Source organism: Bos taurus, chromosome 2, assembly GCF_002263795.3.
Source record: "Bos taurus isolate L1 Dominette 01449 registration number 42190680 breed Hereford chromosome 2, ARS-UCD2.0, whole genome shotgun sequence".
Classification (NCBI taxonomy): domain Eukaryota; kingdom Metazoa; phylum Chordata; class Mammalia; order Artiodactyla; family Bovidae; genus Bos; species Bos taurus.
Window position 1 is genome coordinate 18,628,372 of NC_037329.1, and position 20,336 is coordinate 18,648,707.

The 20,336-nt window shown below is 41.7% G+C and overlaps 1 protein-coding gene across 20 annotated transcripts in view; it reads right to left on the reverse strand.

Moving 5' to 3' along the window:
• OSBPL6 (oxysterol binding protein like 6) overlaps window positions 1-20,336 on the reverse strand; it is a 219,020-nt gene that overhangs the window by 150,649 nt on the left and 48,035 nt on the right. For 14 of the 20 annotated variants that reach the window (XM_024979955.2, XM_024979926.2, XM_059877901.1 and 11 more), the window contains one exon: window positions 6,245-6,327. The exons of the other annotated variants lie outside the window; for them this stretch is intronic. The gene's annotated coding sequence lies outside the window, so the exon portion shown is untranslated. The remainder of the gene's footprint in view (window positions 1-6,244; window positions 6,328-20,336) is intronic. 20 annotated transcript variants of the gene reach the window in all.

Here is a 20,336-nt window from a genome sequence, read left to right on the forward strand (position 1 = left end):
ACATGTGTGTGTGTGTGTGTGTGTGTGAAGTCGCTCAGTCGTGTCCGACTCTTTGTGACCCCATGGTCTGTAGCCTACCAGGCTCCTCCGTCCACGGGATTTTCCAGACAAGAGTACTGAAGTGGGTTGCTATTTCCTTCTCCAGGGGATCTTCCCAAGCCAGGGATCGAACCCAGGTCTCCCGCATTGCAGGCAGACACTTTACCACCTGAGCCATCAGGGAAGCCCTATATATATGTATATATATATGGATATATATATATCCTCTCTTTTTTGGATTTATATATATATATATAGGGATATATATATATATGCCCTCTTTTTTGGATTTCCTTCCTGTTTAGGTCACCACAGAGCACTGAGTAATAATACTCTACTTTTATATTAAAAAATGATCCCTTGCTTGTCTGAAGTTCAAATTTAACTCAGAGTCCTATATTTCTATTTGCTAAATAATGGCAACTGTCAGGCCCACCTCCACTACAATGATGGATGAAATAAAAATGCACATAAAAAACATAACACTGCTATATCCACTTTTGATTTGCTAACTCAGAATTTATCTCTTCAGAATATATAGCATGTAGACAATACAGAAAATAAGAAAATGAGTATGGTGATATTACTCAGATAGCCTCAATTTCCCCAACTGTGAAATGGAAAGGTTTGGACCAGATTTAAAATTCCTGTAAACCACTGAATTATTAACAAACCTTTACCCTTATCAAATTTAGTTATCAATGTCTGAGATTCTCATGTCTTCTGGAAGAAGTTTCTTTACAAAAGCAAATCACTAACCAACTCAATTTGTCATCCATTTCTACTTTTTCAAAAGAATTTCTGAAATCTATTTTTGCACAGCTCACCAGTGGTAATGTCTCCTCTTATACAGTGATTTCATTGTTCTCTAATATTTGCTACCTTCTACAGATTCTGTCCACAGTCCACATCAGAAATGCTCAGGGGTTACAGAGAAAATAGTGCTCCCTCATACTGATCACATCAGGGGCCATGATCACACATGGTAATCACACAGGATGTACTGCTTACCAAAAACTCATATTATTTTAGTAAAGATCCCAAATTATTCTAAGATAGAGATATGCCATGAACTCTTCAAGTCAGGAAGGAACAAATAGCAGGCATCTAATTCATGCTGACTAAAGGCAGAGGATGAGATGGCTGGATGGCATCACTGACTCGACGGACGTGAGTCTCAGTGAACTCTGGGAGTTGGTGATGGACAGGGAGGCCTGGCGTGCTGCAATTCATGGGGTCGCAAAGAGTCGGACACGACTGAGCGACTGATCTGATCTGATCTGATCTGAAAGGCAGTCTATAGTATTAGCATTAATCATAAGGAGTAAGTAGGAATTAAGGATCTCTGTACATACAAATTTAGTTTTACTCAAATGGCCTTGATCAAGTAACCAATGTTGGTATCTATGATACTGATGGCATCTAACTTGGTCATAGTTGTTTAACAAAGACCCTTGAGCTCCTCCCGAAAGTCTGAGTTTAGGCACTGATCATATGAGAGCAAAAAAGCTCTTATTTTTTGTTTCACTCAAATTATTTCTCCTGCTTTAACTGTTTTGATTTGGGCTGCTGCTGCTGCTAAGTCGTTTCAGTCGTGTCCGACTCTGTGCGACCCCATAGACAGCAGCCCACCAGGCTCCTCTGTCTCTGGGATTCTCCAGGCAAGAATACTGGAGTGGGTTGCCATTTCCCTCTCCAATGCATGCATGCATGCTAAGTCGCTTCAGTCGTGTCCAACTCCATGCAACCCCATGGACAGCAGCCCACCAGGATCCTCTGTCCACAAGATTCTCCAGGCAAGAATACTGGAGTGGGTTGCCATTTCCTTCTCTTTGATTTGGGCAATTATGCTAATTATAGCAGCAGACTATGGTCCATGGGTCAAATCTTGCCCTCTGCTTATTTTGCAATGAAAGTTTTATTGACCTACGGCCATGCCCATGTGTCTGTGTAGTACCTATGGCTGCTTTCACACGACGACAGCAGAGTGGTTGGCAACAGACTGCATGGCTCACGAAATCCTTAATATATACTATCTGCCTCTTCCGTAAACTTTGCCAATCCAGTTGTAAATGACTAACATTAATCCCACATTTAAAAAAGAGAAATGAAGTGACAGTATTCCAGGCTCTACATCTTTTGGGCAACAATTTTCTAAAAATGGATGGTAGCTTTCCAATGCAGGAGTTATTTCCAGCATAATCAAGAACTCAGCCTTTGCAACCTCTCAAGTGCCCAGGGAACGTTTTTGGTGTAGTAGCTCATACAGTTAACTGTAGTTTCAATGGAACACCACTCCTCAGTCTCAGATATTCTTAAGGATCCAAAGGATAAACACACAGGCACAGAAGTATGAGAAAACACATTTCTTCCTGCTCAGAGTCCAGCATTTCAGGAGACGAAATTACACAGTGATAAGCACACGTGTAGGACGGCTGCTGCCACCAGTATCTGTAGTCTGATGAGGGAAATGCAGTCAAATAGGAATACAGAAATTGTCTCCATTTGGCGCTGGCGCCTCTGAGGGTACTGTCACTGTTACAGAGATTTAGAATCTAAATCAACATAGTTCTGTGGTTTCACTGCTTTAGGCAGGAAGAGTGTGTGATCAGAAAGAACAACTATCTTCAAAACCGAGACTACTGGGAGCCTTAAAAGATCTCCACACAGATGCTCTGAAGGACAGACTTGATGGCCAGAGGACATACTATGGTTTTTGAGAGGGCTTCACTGAATGCCACCTCCTCCGCAGTTATCAACCATGAAGGGCCCCTTGCAATCTTCTTTCTGCTCCCACAGAAAGCCCTTGTAAGCAGACATGACACACTCACGGTTACTGAAATTTTATGCCACAGAAAATTAAACACAGATATTCCTCTAGTTGAGAGAAGCAGGAAGAAGAAGAAGAAGAAAAAAAAACCATAGTAACTGTTGCTAAGTTTGGCTTTACGGTATTGACAGAGTAGATGACTTACCAAATAAAAACTTTAAAAACTGGGTCTAATTCAATCCTTCAACCCCTGTGGGGATCAAAAGGGGCTCTCCCACTGGGATGGAAGCAGAGCTGAGGCTCTTTCGCCCTCCTTCAGTTCCGCCTCCTCCATTATGGACCGTCTTTCACTCCCTGAGGCCACCCCTCCCTTCCCCTTGTTGGTCTAAATGTATGTCCTGGGCCTTAAGTCCCTGGGCTCCCCCTGGACAAACAAGAGGAACAAATACACACCCACACCCCTGGAGGGAGAGACACCCAGCTCATCTCACTTCAGGGGTGGCCAGAGCTCAATATGCTTGAAGTGAAGTGTTAGTCGCTCAGTCATGGCCAACCCTTTGAGACCCCATGGACTATAGCCCACCAGGCTCCTCTGTCCATGGAATTCTCCAGGGGACCTTCCCGACCCAGGGGTCAAACCCTGGGTCTCCTGCACTGCAGGCAGACTCGTTACCACCTGAGCCACCAGGGAAGCTCCAATATGCTTCTTTTTTTATTCAAATATTTGAAGAATGTCTCCTATTTGCCAGGATTTGTACTCAGGTTCAAAAGGGAACAAAAACAGCCCAGTCTTCTCAGGGCATTGATAGGTGGAGTGGCACCAGGAGGAAGATAGCAGATAGATAATCCCTCAGAGTCTAAAATTATATTATAAGCGAGTCTAAGACTATGAGGGTATAAACTGTGTTCAGCATTGTGAGGGTGAGGAGCGGGAGTGTGAGAATATAAGGGGGACTCATCATTTTTATCAAGGGATCTGAGAAGGCTTTGGCTCCACTGAAGAACATTTAAACGAAACTAGGAGGAGGAGCAGGAGTTGCTCAGGTGAAGAAGAGAGCTGAGGAGTATTTCCGGCAGAAGGACGAGCAGGTGCAGAAGCCCTAAGGACGAGAAGGTCTGGCTCAGTCAAGAGAGGTGAGAGTGAGGCTGGGAAGAGGAGCAACCCCTTCTAAATCAGAGCAGTGACTTCTACTCCTTCTAAGTACAATGGGAGGCCATGAACAGGGGAGGAAGAGACCATCCATGTGTGAGGACTGGTCCTGAGGGGTAGGAGCAGAGGCCCAGGAGACGATGGAGGTCTGCTTTGGGAAGGGGTGGCGGGGAGGCGTGCAATAGTGTGCAGAACAGAGGCATTAATCAAGGTATATCTGGAAGGCATGATCAACAGGGGATATACTGACAAATGAGGGACAAAGAGGTACCAAGGATGTCTCTTGATTTGCTAGCATGAGCTCCTTGGTAGGTAGCGCACCATTTACCAAGATAAGAAATACTTTTGGAAGATACTGTAGGGTGAAGCGTCAAGAATTCCACTTTGTAAACCACACAGCATATCTGTAAAGAGCACAGTAAGATTTACTGGCTTCTCTGTAAGCTTCTGTGCTTCTTTGTTCATCATCTGTAAAACGGGAATTATGTACCAACTTCATGACGGTTGCAATAAAAAAACTGATGCATATAAAGTGAAACACTTAGCATGGCAAACAATAATCTCAGTAAAAGATTAGCAGCTATGGTTATTATTCTGCGCTTGAAATGTCTTATCGGCAACCTTAGTAAAATGTCCAATAGGCAGGTAGATAGCGGGGCTCTACAGCTCACAACTCTCCTGGTGGGAGATAGTGGAAAGGATCCTGCATGTTCAGGGCTTGGGTATGCTGCTGTGAGATTATGAATCAGGCATCTAGTTCGAGACTTCATAATAGCATTTGAAGATTTACTTATAAATTTGCTAACAGGTCAGCATCTGGGTATCAACAGCATAAAGATGGCACCTGAAGTTGTAGAAAACAGAAGTATTTGATGCAAAAGTGAGTCCAGAGGAAGAAAAACAGAGTCAAGGAATGAGCCTGTAGGGAGTTCCCTAAACTCAAACACAAAACAAAGGTTGAAAAGTTGAAGGAAAGGCAATAGACATAAAAAGGTTCTGTACATTTACCTATTTCTTCAAACCGAAAAACGACAGTCAATCTTACAGGAGAATCAGTAACTCCTTATATATCAGAAATATATACAAAGATATATTTGCCAAAACATTCACTATAATGCTATAAAGATCAAAAAAGACCTAAAACAACCTAAATCAACAATAGCACACCGATTAGGTAAAGTGTGGCACATCTATGTAAGAAAATACATGTACAGCTAGTAAACATCAGGTCATAGATGATTTATTGGGAAAATGTTCACATTTTATTGGTACCTCAAAAAAGTAGGCTACAAACTAGCATGCACAATGTTTTGTTTTTAAAAAAATACATAATAGAAAAAAAAAAAAAAAACCAGCAGGGCAAACAATACCAGAAAAGTAAAGTTAATTCTGGATAGTAAGATTTTAGGTGATTTTTTTCTTTCTTTGTACTTTTTTATTTTTCAGATATAGCATGAGTAGATGCTACTTGTATAGGAAGAACATGAAACAAGCCAGATAATTTTTACTCTTCCTTAAAAATACCTGACACTCTTTGTCTTCAAATCCCCAAACCAAAGCTCAGGAGAAACACTGGGACTGAAGACACAAACATCTCCATTCTCCTCCTTGCAGGAAAAGGAACCAGACACTGTTGCAGGGACAGACAGCAGTACTTCCTGAGCCTTCTTTCATGAAATAGAACCATGCTGTTCTTTTCTAACCATAAAACAACTGACATCAGGGTCATGAATCGGACGATATTCTTTGTTGATCTTTAACAACACACACTGAGAGAAAATCATAGAAAAAGATTCGTTTCATTGTAAAAAGAGAAAGTCACACAAACTTCCAGTTTGTACATATTTACATACCATCACACCCACAACCAAACCTGAAATTTATTTTAAAGAAACGTTAAACATTTTTAGAGGACTTTCACTTCCCTATAGCACTCAAAATGTATCAAGAAAAATTACATAAATAGGCTTCGCAACAGGGGATTAAATGCTTTCTGATAGAAGCAAAAGAGCCAGGTCTCCTTTTCTTCCAGTACATGGTATCCATGCAACCTCGGCTAAGTAATTTCGCTTTTCTTAGTTTTCTTACCTAAATTAAAGGTGAGGAGAATAAAACTTTCCTAGCAGGAACCTTCAGGTTTGGAGGACAATAACAGCTGCATGGACTCAAATCACGCTAACATCCTTCTCGAAAGACCACAGAATCAATAAGAGGGCAAATATCATCATAAGATCCAAACCATTCAGCATTATTAGGAACAGGGAATACCACAAGCTTCAAACTACCTGTGAGTGGAGAAATAAACACCGACTTCCAACTCAGCTCCTGCTGCTGCTACAATCCAGGGCGTGTGAAGAGCAGGGAAGCCCTGTGAACAGGAGAAAAGGGACACGGAGATGAAGTTCAAGCAGAATCACCCCCCAGAAAGGGAAGGACAGTCCTGCACTAACAGCCCACACACCACACTCAGGCCTGAAAGCTGGTAGTTCTCAGCACTTGCTACATGTCAAGAAAGGGCTTAAAGGTGAGAAAGACCCAGGACCCAGAAAATTAGTGCTTCTAGAAGAGAAAGAAGTAAAGCAAGGAGTGGTGCCAGGATGGTGAAGGATCTTAGAAGGAGAAATTGAGGATACTGCACACCCCAGATCCTCTCCATCCACCAGCACCACCATCGACCCTTAAAGAAACTGCACCTCTGACAGAAACGAGCGCTCCTGAACCAGGAAACATTCATGAAATGCCCAGGAACAGAAAAATATCAGCACAAAATCAAACAGCTGCTGAAAATTCTCCCCACCAAAACTCATGAAACAGAAGAAAACCATAACACAACATTCCAAACTGAATTAAATATTCTCACACAAGCACTTGGAGAATTAAAAACACTTAGAATCAGAAATACAAAAATTAACAACAGAAGTAGACAAAGAACAGAAAAGGAAGAGATGCAATGAGAGTTGATTGAAATCAACAAAGACAATAAAAGAAAAAGACAAAGGATGCTTTCTTCAGAACAGAAAAATAACTTACAAGATGCCCAAGAGAAAACAGGTTTGATTGAGTTGAAATGTAATAAGTGGGACAGAAGAATAAAGCCAACAAAAGCAGGAAATAGTCAAGAAGTGGAGACGTTTGGGAAATGGTGAGAAGTCGGATACACAACAGCACAGGGACAAGTTACAGAGAGAGAAAATCGACAGACGAGATTGGAACCAAATTTATTCACTCAACAAATATTTTTGAGTGTCTACTGCATTCAAGGCCCAGTTGCTAGACACTTGAAAGGAACTGGCTCCTGCCCTGTAGGGAAGACAAATAGGAGTCAGGGACCTTTCATCAGGAGAGTGATATAATCAGACTAAATTGAGAGGAAAGTAACTCTAGAAGCAGAATGGAAGACTGTCTGGAGTGGGGCGAGACTGAAAGGGGAGGCTAATTACGAGGCCATAATAAATAATTCTAAGAAAAGAGTATCAGGGTTTCCCGATAACCCCACATAAAGATGCCACCAAGGCTGCTATTTTGGGGAAACGGGGGAAGGATTCCATAATAGATGGAAAGAATTTCTGCTCCATTCTGGGCATCGTGTGGTATGATATGTGGAGATCGGAACCCCAGGAGAGCACAGGAACTGGAGATGCTAGAGATGGTCATCTTTTGGTTGATAGGGGCAGCCGCTGGACGTGAAGAGATGGCTGTGGATAACTCGGTTCTTATGCCTCAGAGGACAACTTGATACCCAGACCTTCAGTGTCAATACTTAAGGGGTAGAGGAGAGGAAGAGCACTGGAAGACAGAGCTGCAGCAGGCGCCCTGAGTTCAAACCGCAAGAGGAGACCCTCAGAAAACGGCGGCTGGCCCACTGAGGCAGTCTCCAGGCAGACCAAAGAGAGGAAGGGCCGAGGACAAGAACGCAGACACCGCTGGAGATCTTACTGATAAGGAACTTTCAGGCTGAAGGGTGAATGGCATTCACACAGGAGATTTAGGACATGCTCTTGCAGTTGGGGGAAGAAGGGAGGCAGAGGATGGTGACAGGAAGGGGAAGCTGGATCAAGAGAAAAACTTGGAGAAGACAGACAGGAGAGAACCAGTGGAAAGGGCAGAACCATTACTGTTGTTCAGTCGCTCGGTCGTGTCTGACTCTTTGCGACCCCATGGACTGCAGCACGCCAGGTTTCCCTGTCCTTCACCATCTCCCGGAGCTTGCCTAAATTCACGTCCATTGAGTCAGTGATGCCATGCAACCATCTCATCCTGTCACCCCCTTCTGGTCAGAACTATAGAAACACCAAAAGAGGACAGAACTGGTAGAGCAAGAGAGGAAGGGGTCAGGGTCTAGACGGAGGCTTTCGAGGTCTCTTCCAAACCTGTGAGAGCAAGGAGGACGGGGTCTGTGCAGGGTGCCCGGGCATATGAACATGTTCCCCTTCTTTGAACTCCTATAGGCCTGTTCTATGGAATTTTAGGCTGGGAGCTTAGAGCCTAAGACACGGCTTTGTGTGCTGGTCCTGCCACTTACCACCTATATACCCACGAACATGTCGTAAATCATCTGAAGCTCAGTTTTGCCATCAGTAAACTAGGCAGAACCCTATGAGTCACACACACTCCCCACCTACTTCATAGGATCGCTTCAAGGCCCCAAAACGCGGCATGTATGCAGATGAACCTTAAAAGACAGAACAGCCCCAGGGATAAATCGTTGGCTTTTATTATTCCATGTATACTTATTTCTCACTAAAGGAGGATTAGTTCAACCTCTGTGCATTCCACACAGGGTTTAACAGAGTATTTTGTACCCAGGTCACCACGCACTGACTTGGACTAACACTAGCCTGCTCCTCACGACAGTGTGAGACTGCGTTGTTTTCCACGTCCCTCAGGGCTACACAGGGACACCACCATCCCTAAACTCAGTTCCCAGCCTGAGTTTTTAGTAAGACTCCTAGCAAACAACAGAAAGTGCTTTGTAACAGCATTTTCAAATTAGCAGAAGTGCAATTATGAAAAGCCTTCCATATGTTACAACGATTTTTTTTTAATTAAGAAGAAAACAGTAAGCAATCATATTCCAAGCATACTCAGCCAATGGATCTAGAAAAGACATCTAGAGAAAATTCAACCACTACCTCCCAGCTGATCAAGGAGACAGGCACTCCTCCACACAGCCCCTCAAGTGGCAGAAACCCACAGGGAGTGGAAGACACGCTCTAGTTCTGCCAAATCACCAAGTAAGAAGTTGCTGCAGTCAAATCCATCATGTCACTTCCCATTTGCATCCCCTTTAGCCCTGAAACGAAGCATACTCTGGAAAAGTACATTTTAATATGGCTTAGGCTAGAGCCTTACCTACCATTCAATCAAAATCTTATTATGGAGATAATACTGGATCTGTTACTTACACTAGGTAGGGGGAAGAAATAACACATGCAGAGAAATAAGTTTTTATTTCACAACCAAAGCAGCAAATTATTTTTGCTGTTCTACGCAGTACAGTAAGGCTCATACATTTTAAACAACCTGGATAAAATTATTTTTTCCATTCGAGGCAAATCTCAGTAGTGATTTAAAATTAAATTGTTAACCAAGTGTCAGGAACCATGAAATAAGCATAAGTGGTAGTCTCTCTTTGAATAGAAATAGCAGGATATTCATAATCACATGAAACTCTAAGAGCATACAGAAGCAGTAGCACCAGCTACTGAATGCCTTTAATTCAAGAGAGCCATCAACTTTCTACCTCTAACTCTAAGGGGGAAATGTTAGCAATGTGAGGTTATTATTATCCTCTTTTTATTGAAGACATTCACTTGGCCACTTATGCAATATATTAAGCCTCTATTACATGCCAGACAATGTTAGGGATCAGGGATATGGTGATACACCAAATAGACCTTTTTCTCATGGACTTATGGTCTGATGGGGGAGAGAGATTAAAAAATTAAACAGCTAAGCATATGATTATAAACATTAAATACTAGAAGGAAAAGATATGGTACTATGAGAAATAAGTAACAGGGACTGAATTCAACTCGAGAGGAGAAGATGGCTTCTTGGAGGAATTAGCAATTTAAGCTAAAAACTGAAGGTCAAAGTGGGAGGGGAAACTCTAGCTAAAAGAACAGCATGTGCAAAGGTTCTGAGGCAAGAAAGAGCTGGGCATACTACAGACCCGAAAAGAGACCAGTGGAGCTTGAGCAGAGTATGCCAGGACAGGAGGGAGTGAAATGAAGTGACGCTCCTAGGTAGGAACCAAATATTCAGAGCCAAACAAAGGATCTGCATTTTGCTTTGTCGTTTTCACTTCCTAGTGCAACAGAAGGCAGTGAAATGCTTCAAACAGGGTACAGACAGAATGGGACTTGTATTTTTAAAAGAATGGATGGAGAAGGATAAGAAATGGGGAAGCTATGGCAATGGAAATGGGAGAAGAAGATGAGCTTGGGATATATTTCGGAGATGAATGGATAGGATTGCTCAATAGGGTGCAGGAGAGCAGTGAGCGATTGAGGCAGCAAACAAGATCCCTGGTTTCTGACTGGAGCAACTAACTGAATGGGGAGCTATCTCACACGAGGACAGAGGCACAGGCTTAGCCAATGAGTAAGGCTGGTTTTGACCAAACTGTTAAAAAGTTAAAGATATCTGTGGTATCTCCAGGTAGAAATGTTAAGTAAATGCTGGGATAATATGAAACAGAAGTGTAACACATGTGGCATTTCATTCTTAAGATCTAGGTTAGTAGCTACATCAGGTAAAGGTTGTCCAGCCTCCTTTGAAGGAGTCATTCCCACCCTTTCACTCACTTCCTGGAGAAGGAAATGGCAACCCATTCCAGTATTCTTGCCTGGAGAATCCCATGGACAAAGGAGCCTGGTAGGTTACAGTCCATGGGGTCACGAAGAGCTGGATACAACTGAGTGACTAACACACACACATGCACACACACACACATGCACACGCACGCACACGCACACACACTCACTTCCAGACACAGTCCATTCCCTGCCAAGGAGCAAACCAAGGAGATGGATACATAGGTCCTCTCTTAAGAACTGTGAACAATGCTCATTCTCCAGTAGAGCAATTTATATCCTGAGAAAGCGAAGAAGTCTTTGAAATGTACCAGCTACACGGGGTAGTAGATTTTATAAATTTTTATGTTATCAATTTTATATAGCTTATAAATTATATACTTATATAGCATTACAAGGGTGCTAAGTCACTTCAGTCATGTTCTACTCCTTGTGACCCCATGGACCAAAGCCTACCAGGCTCCTCTGTCCATGGGATTCTCTAGGCAAGAATACTGGAGTGGGCTGCCATGTCCTTCTGCAAGGGATCTTCCCGACCCAGGGAGTGAACCAGGGTCTCTTATGTCTACCTGCCCTGGGAGGCAGGTTCTTTACTACTAGCACCACCTGGGAAGCCCCATATGTATATTTATATAGTACTAAAATATATAATATTATTTATTATTTATTTATAAATAAATTTTATATCTGAAAATGCAAGTACATTTTTGAAGGCTTTATGTGTCTATATATTGTATATATTGTTTCTCAGCTCTAAGTATAGAAAAACCTTAAAATGATAGGTTTTTTTTTTTTTAATGTTTAAGACAGGGCTTAGATGATTAAGTGAGCTCATGTAACATCTCTTTGATAAAAACTTATGGCATTAACATCCTACTTCCATTGTGGCCAACTAGTAGCATTTTGAAAAACCTCACAAGATGGTACCAATCACTGTTTCCATGAGCCACTGGTTTATGATCTCAGGTTACAGGAACTTCTAATTCATTCAACTCTGACACCTGGGTTGATCTTTGTTTGCTTTTAACTAAATTTCCATGATTCAAATTTTTTGTTCATTCAAAACTTCCACCGATTGAAATAGGAGCAAAAACCGCTAAAGAAGCAGGCTCGTCTCTCTTGACTTCGGGCAGGGCGACATTTAACACCAGCCAGACGGCCGAAGGAAAAAATGACGTCATCCACATCCGCTGATTCCTGGCGAAAGGGAGGAGAAAGGAGAGCAGACAGTGAAGCCAGGAGTGATGTGGGAAGTGAGATTACATTTTACTGGAACGCGGCTGCTGAGCTAGACAGCTGCTCAGGAAAGAAAGAACAGGCAGGTACTTTGTCAAATGAGATTAGAAGAGTCAAATGCTGTTACGCAGGCAAGTAAAACGGGGAGTCTTAGCTGCGGAAGATTAAGACTTAAGCGTTCCCTTTTCTTATAGGGAACGCACATTTTCCATATCTAACCTACTTTAAAAGATAGCTTCTCAATCACTCTTTCATAAGATATATTTTAAAATCATCTGAAAGCTACTCTTATCCAAGGCAATCATGTTAATTTGGCACAATTTTATCAGACATGTTTTTTAAAGGCACAAAATAAAACTTAAAATGACCAATAAACAGTATGAAGTAACAATTTCTGGAGTAAAAAGCCTATCTGTGCTTTATGCGCTTAATTGCCTTAAATATAAACTTCTGCCATGAGTATGTATCCATGCAGAATGTCACTAGTACATTTAAAGTATCAAATCAAAATGGATTAAATATTTAATCACAAGCCATGCCCATGGTCATAGAATTAGGTCCCTAAAGTAAAAAGAAAAAAGTAAGAAGCAAGTGTAATCCATTGCTGTCACATCATTTATTCAATAATTGTTTTCTAAGTGCCTAGTATGTATAAGGAACTATGTGATCAATTATTGAACCAATGGGTAGGGTGATCAATTACTGAATCAAAATTAGGACACTGTTTGAGAAGTATGAATGGGCCTGTGGAAATGATTACCAAGGATAGTGGTACAGAAATAACAATAACTTTTATTATGTGCTTATTATATGATTGGTTCTCAGTTAAGTATTTTTTTTAAGAAATTTATTTATTTTTTATTGAAGGATAATTGCTTTACAGAATTTTGCTGTTTTCTGTCAAACCTCAATGTGAATCAGCCATAAGTATATATACATCTCCTCCCTTTGAAACTCCCTCCCATCTCCCTCCCCACCCCACCCCTCGAGGTTGATACAGAGCCCCTATGTGAGTTTCCTGAGCCATACAGCAAGTTACATTACATTTGGTAATGTAAGTTTCCATGTTACTCTTTTCATACATCTCACCCTCTCCTCCCCTCTCCCCATGTCCATAAGTCTGTTCTCTATGTCTGTTTCTCCACTGTTGCCCTGTAAGTAAATTCTTCAGTTACATTTTTCTAGATACCGTATATATGTGTTAGAACACAGTACTGATCGTTCTCTTTCTGACTCACTTCACTCTGTATAATAGGTTCTAGGTTCATCCACCTCATTAGAACTGACTCAAACGTGTTCCTTTTTATGGCAAATTATTGTTTTTAGTTGTAAAAACATAAAAACATAAAATTTACCTTTTTAAGTGTACACAGCAGGGGCATTCAGGACATTGACACTGTTGTGCAATCATCCACCTCCAGGCTCTTTTTATGCTGCAAAACTGAAACTCTGTACTCTTTTAAATAATAATTCCTGTGCCTTCCTCCCCAGTCCCTGACAACCATCATTCTATTCAAGAATTATGAGTTCATAAATATAGAAGGAAATGGCAACCCACTCTAGCGTTCTTGCCTGGAGAATCCCATGGACAGAGGAGCCTGGTGGGCTACTGTTCGTGGGGCCACAAAGAGTTGGACATGACTGAGTGACTAAGCACAAGTATAGCTAAAATATACTTCTTCTATTTGAATTCACATGTATTTGTAGGATATCTTTTTCAACTAAAACACTAAAATCAACAATCAAAATAAACGGTACTCAAATTTCTATATAACAAGGTATTAAATCTGGATTTTAAAAAATGAAGCATATTAAATTATTAGTAATTTTTAGAGAGAACAAAAATTTTACTATTAAAATTTTAAATATTAATTTCATCTTCCATAATCTTTGTAAAATTTCTATTTCCTAAGTTTTATAAGAATATTATCATACACATATAATATTTATTAACAAGTATCATATTTTGGAAATAACATGCACAAAACTATATACTGTTGCAGTGTGCAAACAAAAACATTTGGGAACCACTGAAATAAAGGACTGTGGGCCCATTAACAGGAATCAGTGAAAGAAGGAAGGGGAAGAAGTTTTACTTACATATTTTCTTCCTATGTTTTGGTCACACCATGTGGCATGCAGGATTTTAGTTCCTCAACCAGGAATCAAACCCATGCCCCCTGCAGCTGAAGTGCAGTGTCCTAACCACTGGACTGCCAGGGAAGTCCCAGGAGTTTGTTGTCAAATACACATATAGTATGTTTTAAAACATACTGTGTTTCATGCGTCATGTAGAAGATCAAGCAGAGATCGCCAAAAGGCAAAAGGACACATAAGCCTAGAGTTCAGCTGAGATGGAATCTATATTTAGAAGTCATCCATGCAGCAGTGACCCGAAGAGACATGAGAAGGGATAAGAACTGTGAAAAAGAACACAGCTGAGGATTACATGGTCGACAGTCCCCGAATTTAGAAAGTATCGGAGAAAGGAGATCGAAAGGAAACAGGGAGACAGGAGTAGACCCAAAAGAATACATAATTCAGTTCAGTTGCTCAGTCGTGTCCAACTCTTTGCGACCCCATGAACCTCAGCACCCCAGGCATCACCAACTCCCAGAGTTCACCCAAACCCATGTCCATTGAGTCGGTGATGCCACCCAACCATCTCATCCTCTGTCGTCCCCTTCTCCTCCCGCCCCCAATCCGTCCCAACATCAGGGTCTTTTCAAATGCTGCTGCTGCTGCTAAGTCGCTTCAGTCGTGTCCGACTCTGTGCGACCCCATAGATGGCAGCCCCACCAGGCTCCCCCGTCCCTGAGATTCTCCAGGCACGAACACTGGAGTGGGTTGCCGTTTCCTTCTCCAGTGCATGAAAGTGGAAAGTGAAAGTGAAGTTGCTCAGTCGTGTCCGACCCTTCGCGACCCCATGGACTGCAGCCTTCCAGGCTCCTCTGTCCATGGATACAATTAAAGATGAGGCTACAGTGTCAAAGCTGCAAAAAACTAAGTAACTGAGCAAAGGCCATTCACTGGATTTGGCTGCCAGAAGAGCAGTGTGGTCCTCTAAGAGTATTTTCAGTAACGGGTGGTGTCAGAAGCCTGATTCATGACCGACTGAATAGTGATAAAATGGAGATAAGGAGTGGTGAGCAGGCTACAAGGGAAACTTGATGATAATGGAAATGAAAAGCAAAGCAGAATGACAGAGCTTTCTCAAGGTCAGGACTGGCCAGATGGATCACTGAAGGACAAGAGGTAAGAAAACTAGGCAGCCGTGCTGAGTTGGCTTACATGATATGCAGGCTATGGTAATGATGCCAAAAGAAGATGAGCTGAGAAGACAGAAAGGAGGCTGGGTGCCACGGGACGGACAGACACCCAGTTGGGTAGGAGGAAGAATGAAGGGAGAAAGAGTGGTAGGAAGCCAAGGTCAAAGATAGTAACTCTTTGGGGTCTCATATGTTGGAGGATAAATTGTTTCAAATTATGATGAGGTCCAAGACAAAGCCATGGCTGTAGACGAATTCTGACATCCAGTAGGGGCAGGAAGGACTGCATCTTACATTGCACCATCCTTAATATATTCCCCCCAGCATCAGTCTTCAGAGATCACTTACTGATCAGTATTATCTCTGTTAAGGTTCACTGATCACAGTGTCACTTGATCTCCTTGTGTATCCCACAGCACACATCAGTGACACGGCCATCTGAAGTTAGTGGAGATTGTGTCGCCAGGGTTAGCTGGCCCACATGGAACTCAAACCTCTCTGACATCAAACTCCCCTGAGAGCTGCACATGCAAGAAGATGGTATCATGATAGAACAGCACTTAATATTCCTTATGACAGGAGGTACATCACCACCACAGTTATCGCTACTCTCTAACATGGTGATGACTGGATCCAGCTCCACAATCAAGGCAACATTAGCTTTAATTTCTTGCCTTCTGGACTCTACCTGTCTGTAGATACAAACATCATTAAGCACTGTTCCCTAAATTTATCATTTTCTTCCAAGATGAAGATACAAGAAACAGTTTCATTTCATCATTTTGGCTGCTGTCTTTTAGCATGAGGCCTGTTCCAGCATGTACTAGCATCTTAAAAGAACAATTTAATTTTTAAGGGACTACAACAGCTAGAAACGTGAGCAATTCATTTAGAAGAAAACACCAAATGAGAATTTCATTAAAAAAATAAAGTAGTCTCTTGAGAAACCTATATGCAGGTCAGGAAGCAACAGTTAGAAGTGGACATGGAACAACAGACTGGTTCCAAATAGGAAACGGAGTATGTCAAGGCTGTACATTGTCACCCTGCTTATTTAACTTCTATGCAGAGTACATCATGAGAAACGCTGGGCTGGAAGAAGCACAAGCTGGAATCAAGACTGCCGGGAGAAATAGCAATTATCTCAGATATGCAGATGACACCACCCTTATGGCAGAAAGTGAAGAAGGACAAAAGAGCCTCTTGATGAAAGTGAAAGAGAAGAGTGAAAAAGTTGGCTTAAATCTCAACATTCAGAAAACTAAGATCATGGCATCTGGTCCCATCACTTCATGGGAAATAGATGGGGAAACAGTGGAAACAGTGGCTAACTTTATTTTTCTGGGCTCCAAAATCACTGCAGATGGTGACTGCAGCCATGAAATTATAAGACGCTTACTCCTTGGAAGGAAAGTTATGACCAACCTAGATAGCACATATTCAAAAGCAGAGACACTACTTTGCCAACAAAGGTCCGTCTAGTCAAGGCTATGGCTTTTCCAGTGGTCATGTATGGATGTGAGAGTTGGACTGTGAAGAAAGCTGAGCGCCGAAGAATTGATGCTTTTGTACTGTGGTGTTGGAGAAGACTCTTGAGAGTCCTTTGGACTGCAAGGAGATCCAATCAATCCATCCTGAAGGAGATCAGTCCTGGGTGTTCTTTGGAAGGACTGATGCTGAAGCTGAAACTCCAATACTTTGGCCACCTCATGTGAAGAGTTGACTCATTGGAAAAGACTCTGATGCTGGGAGGGATTGGGGGCAGGAGGAGAAGGGGACAACACAGGATGAGATGGCTGGATGGCATCACCAACTCAATGGACAAGAGGTTGGGTGAACTCCGGGAGTTGGTGATGGACAGGGAGGCCTAGCGTGCTGCAATTCATGGGGTCGCAAAGAGTCGGACACGACTGAGCAACTGAACTGAACCAGTTTAAATTTTTAAAAACAGCAACCAGACATCTAAATATTACACTGTTAAGCCTCAGGAATACAGATATTCAAGTGATATAAATTTTTCTCCAAATAAAAAGTGCATCAAATTATCTGCTCCAATGAATTGAAGAGAAGGTACAAATCAGTTCAGTTCAGTGGCTCAGTTGTGTTCAACTCTTTGAGACCCCACAGACGGCAGGCAGCACGCCGGATTCCCTGTCCATCACCAACTCCCGGAGCTTGCTCAAACTCATGTTTATCAACTCAGTGATGCTATCCAATCATCTCATCTCCTGGCATCCCCTTCTCCTCCCACTTCAATCCTTCCCAGCATCAGGGTCTTTTCTAATGAGTTGGCTCTTTGCATTAGGTGGCCAAAGTATTGGAGCTTCAGTTTTAGCATTAGTCCTTCCAATAAATAGTCAGGACTGATTTCCTTTATGATTGACTGGTTGGATCTCCTTTAAGTCCAAAGGACTCTCAAGAGTCTTCTCCAACACCACAGTTCAAAAGCATCAAACTCTTCAGAGCTCAGCTTTCTTTATATTCCAACTCTCACGTCCATACATGACTACTAACTAGAAAAACCATAGCTTGACTATACAGACCTTTGTTGGCAAAGTAATGTCTCTGCTTTTTAATATGCTCTCTAGGTTGGTCATAGCTTTTCTTCCAAGGAGCGAGCGTCTTTTAATATCATGGCTGCAGTCACCATCAGCAGTGATTCTGAAGCCTAAGAAAATAAAATCTGTCACTGTTTCCACTGTTTCCCCATCTATTTGCGATAAAGTGATGGGACTGAATGCCATGATCTTCGTTTTTTGAATGTTGAGTTTCAAGCCAGCTTTTTCACTCTCCTCTTTCACTTTCATCTAGAGGCTCTTTAGTTCTTCTTTGCTTTTTACCATAATGGTAGTATCATTTGCATATCTCAATAACCTCAGGTTATTGCTATTTTTCCTGGCTATCTTTATTACAGCTTGTGCTTTATCCAGCCTGGCTTTTCGCATGATGTATTCTGCATATAAGTTAAATAAGCAGGGTGAAAATATACAGCCTTGACGTACTCCTTTCCCAATTTGGAACCAGTCTGTTGTTCCATGTCTGGTTCTATCTATTGCTTCTTGACCTGCATACAGATTTCTCAGGAGGCAGGTCAGGTGGTCTGGTATTCCCATCTCTTTCAGAATTTTCCAGTTTGATGTGATCCACACAGTCAAAGGCTTTGGCGTAATCAATAAAGCAGAAATAGATGTTTTTCTGGAACTCTCTTGCTTTTTTTGATGATTCAACGGATGTTGGCAATTTGACCTCTGGTTCCTCTGACTTTTCTAAAACCAGCTTAAACATCTGGAAGTTCATGGTTCACGTACTGTTGAAGCCTGGCTTGCAGAATTTTAAGCATTACTTTGCTAGCATGTGAGATGAATACATTGTGCAGTAGTTTGAGCATTCTTTGGCATTGCCTTTCTTTGGGATTGGAATGAAAACTGATCTTTTCCAGTCCTGTGGCCATTGCTGAGTTTTCCAAAGTTGCTGGCATATTGAGTGCAGCACTTTCGCAGCATCATCTTTTAGGATTTGAAATAGCTCAATTGCAGTTCATCACCTCCACTAGCGCTCAACTGGAATTCCATCACCTCCACTAGCTTTGTTCATAATGATGCTTCCTAAGGCCCACTTGACCTCACGTTCCAGGATGTCTGGCTCTAGGTGAATGATCACACCATCGTGGTTATCTGGGTCATTAAGATATTTTTTGTTTAGTTCTTCCATGTACTCTTGCCACCTCTTCTTAATATCTTTTGCTTCTGTTAGGCAGATATCCCCAAGACTATATACATATGTGTATGTGTGTGTGTGTGTGTGTGTATGTATAAAAAAATATCCATTTATAGATTTCTATAACTAAACGTCCCCCCCCAAATATTATATAATTAAGTAATTTTAAACACCAAGACCAGTGCCTAGGCTTTTTGACAGACAATCTATAAATAATAATTATAACATTATAATGTGCTCAGTCATGTCTGACTCTTTGTGACGTCATGAACTGTAGCCTACCAGGCTCCTCTGTCCCTGGAATTTTCCAGGCAAGAATACTGGAGTAGACTGCCATTTCCTAGGATGGTTTTTATTCTACTACATCTTACTCACAGCAGCCCACCTATCCAATAATATATTTATTAAAGACTTTCTGTGTACAGTAGCAGAGAGTATCCAGCAAGGCAGCAATTCTGGAGCTCATTAGAGAGGTTGTGCAGAAGTTATCCACACGTATCTGACAATATAAGAGGTAATGGACAACCTATAGACAAGGTAGAGCAAAAAGGAAAAAACCCAAGGCCAAACTCTGAATCAGTGGTTCTCAGGTTTTACGGAGCTTCTTAAATTAAACAGACTACCAGACTCCATTCCTGAGAATCTGATTCAGAGTATTTGGGGTGGGGCCCAAGCAAATGGGCTTTGTGACAAGTCCTTAAGATGATCCCAAAGCAGGTGACGTGCAGATCACCTTTTGAGAAAGGAGCTTCTTAAATTAAACAGACTACCAGACTGCATTCCTGAGAATCTGATTCAGAGTATTTGGGGTGAGGCCCAAGCAGATGGGCTTTGTGACAAGTACTTCAGATGATTCCAAGGCAGGTGACGTGCAGATCACCTTTTGAGAAACCTGACCCTATATTATAAAAAGGAAAAACTGATAAATTGAACATTACCAAAATGAAAAATGTTTGCTCTATAAAAGACCCCTTGAAGAGGATGAAAAGACAAGTTATAGACTGGAAAATTATTAATATTTGCATATATGAATAAACTCTGTGGATTGCCATCAATGTCATTTCCTGGTTTTGCTTTATACTGTAGTCATGTAAGATGGTCCCTAAGGAAACCTGAGAGACAGATACACAGGGCCTCCCTGTACATTTTTAGGCAACTTCCTGTAAATCTATAATTATCTCAAAACAAAAAAATTTTTTAAATGACTACCTGTCTGTCTAGCTATCACACTGATAACATGCTGGTGAGTTATACTTCAACCTGAAATAGTATTTATTTTAAAGAGTTATCATCCAGCAAAGCTTGACAACTCACAACTTATGAAATCTTCAACAATG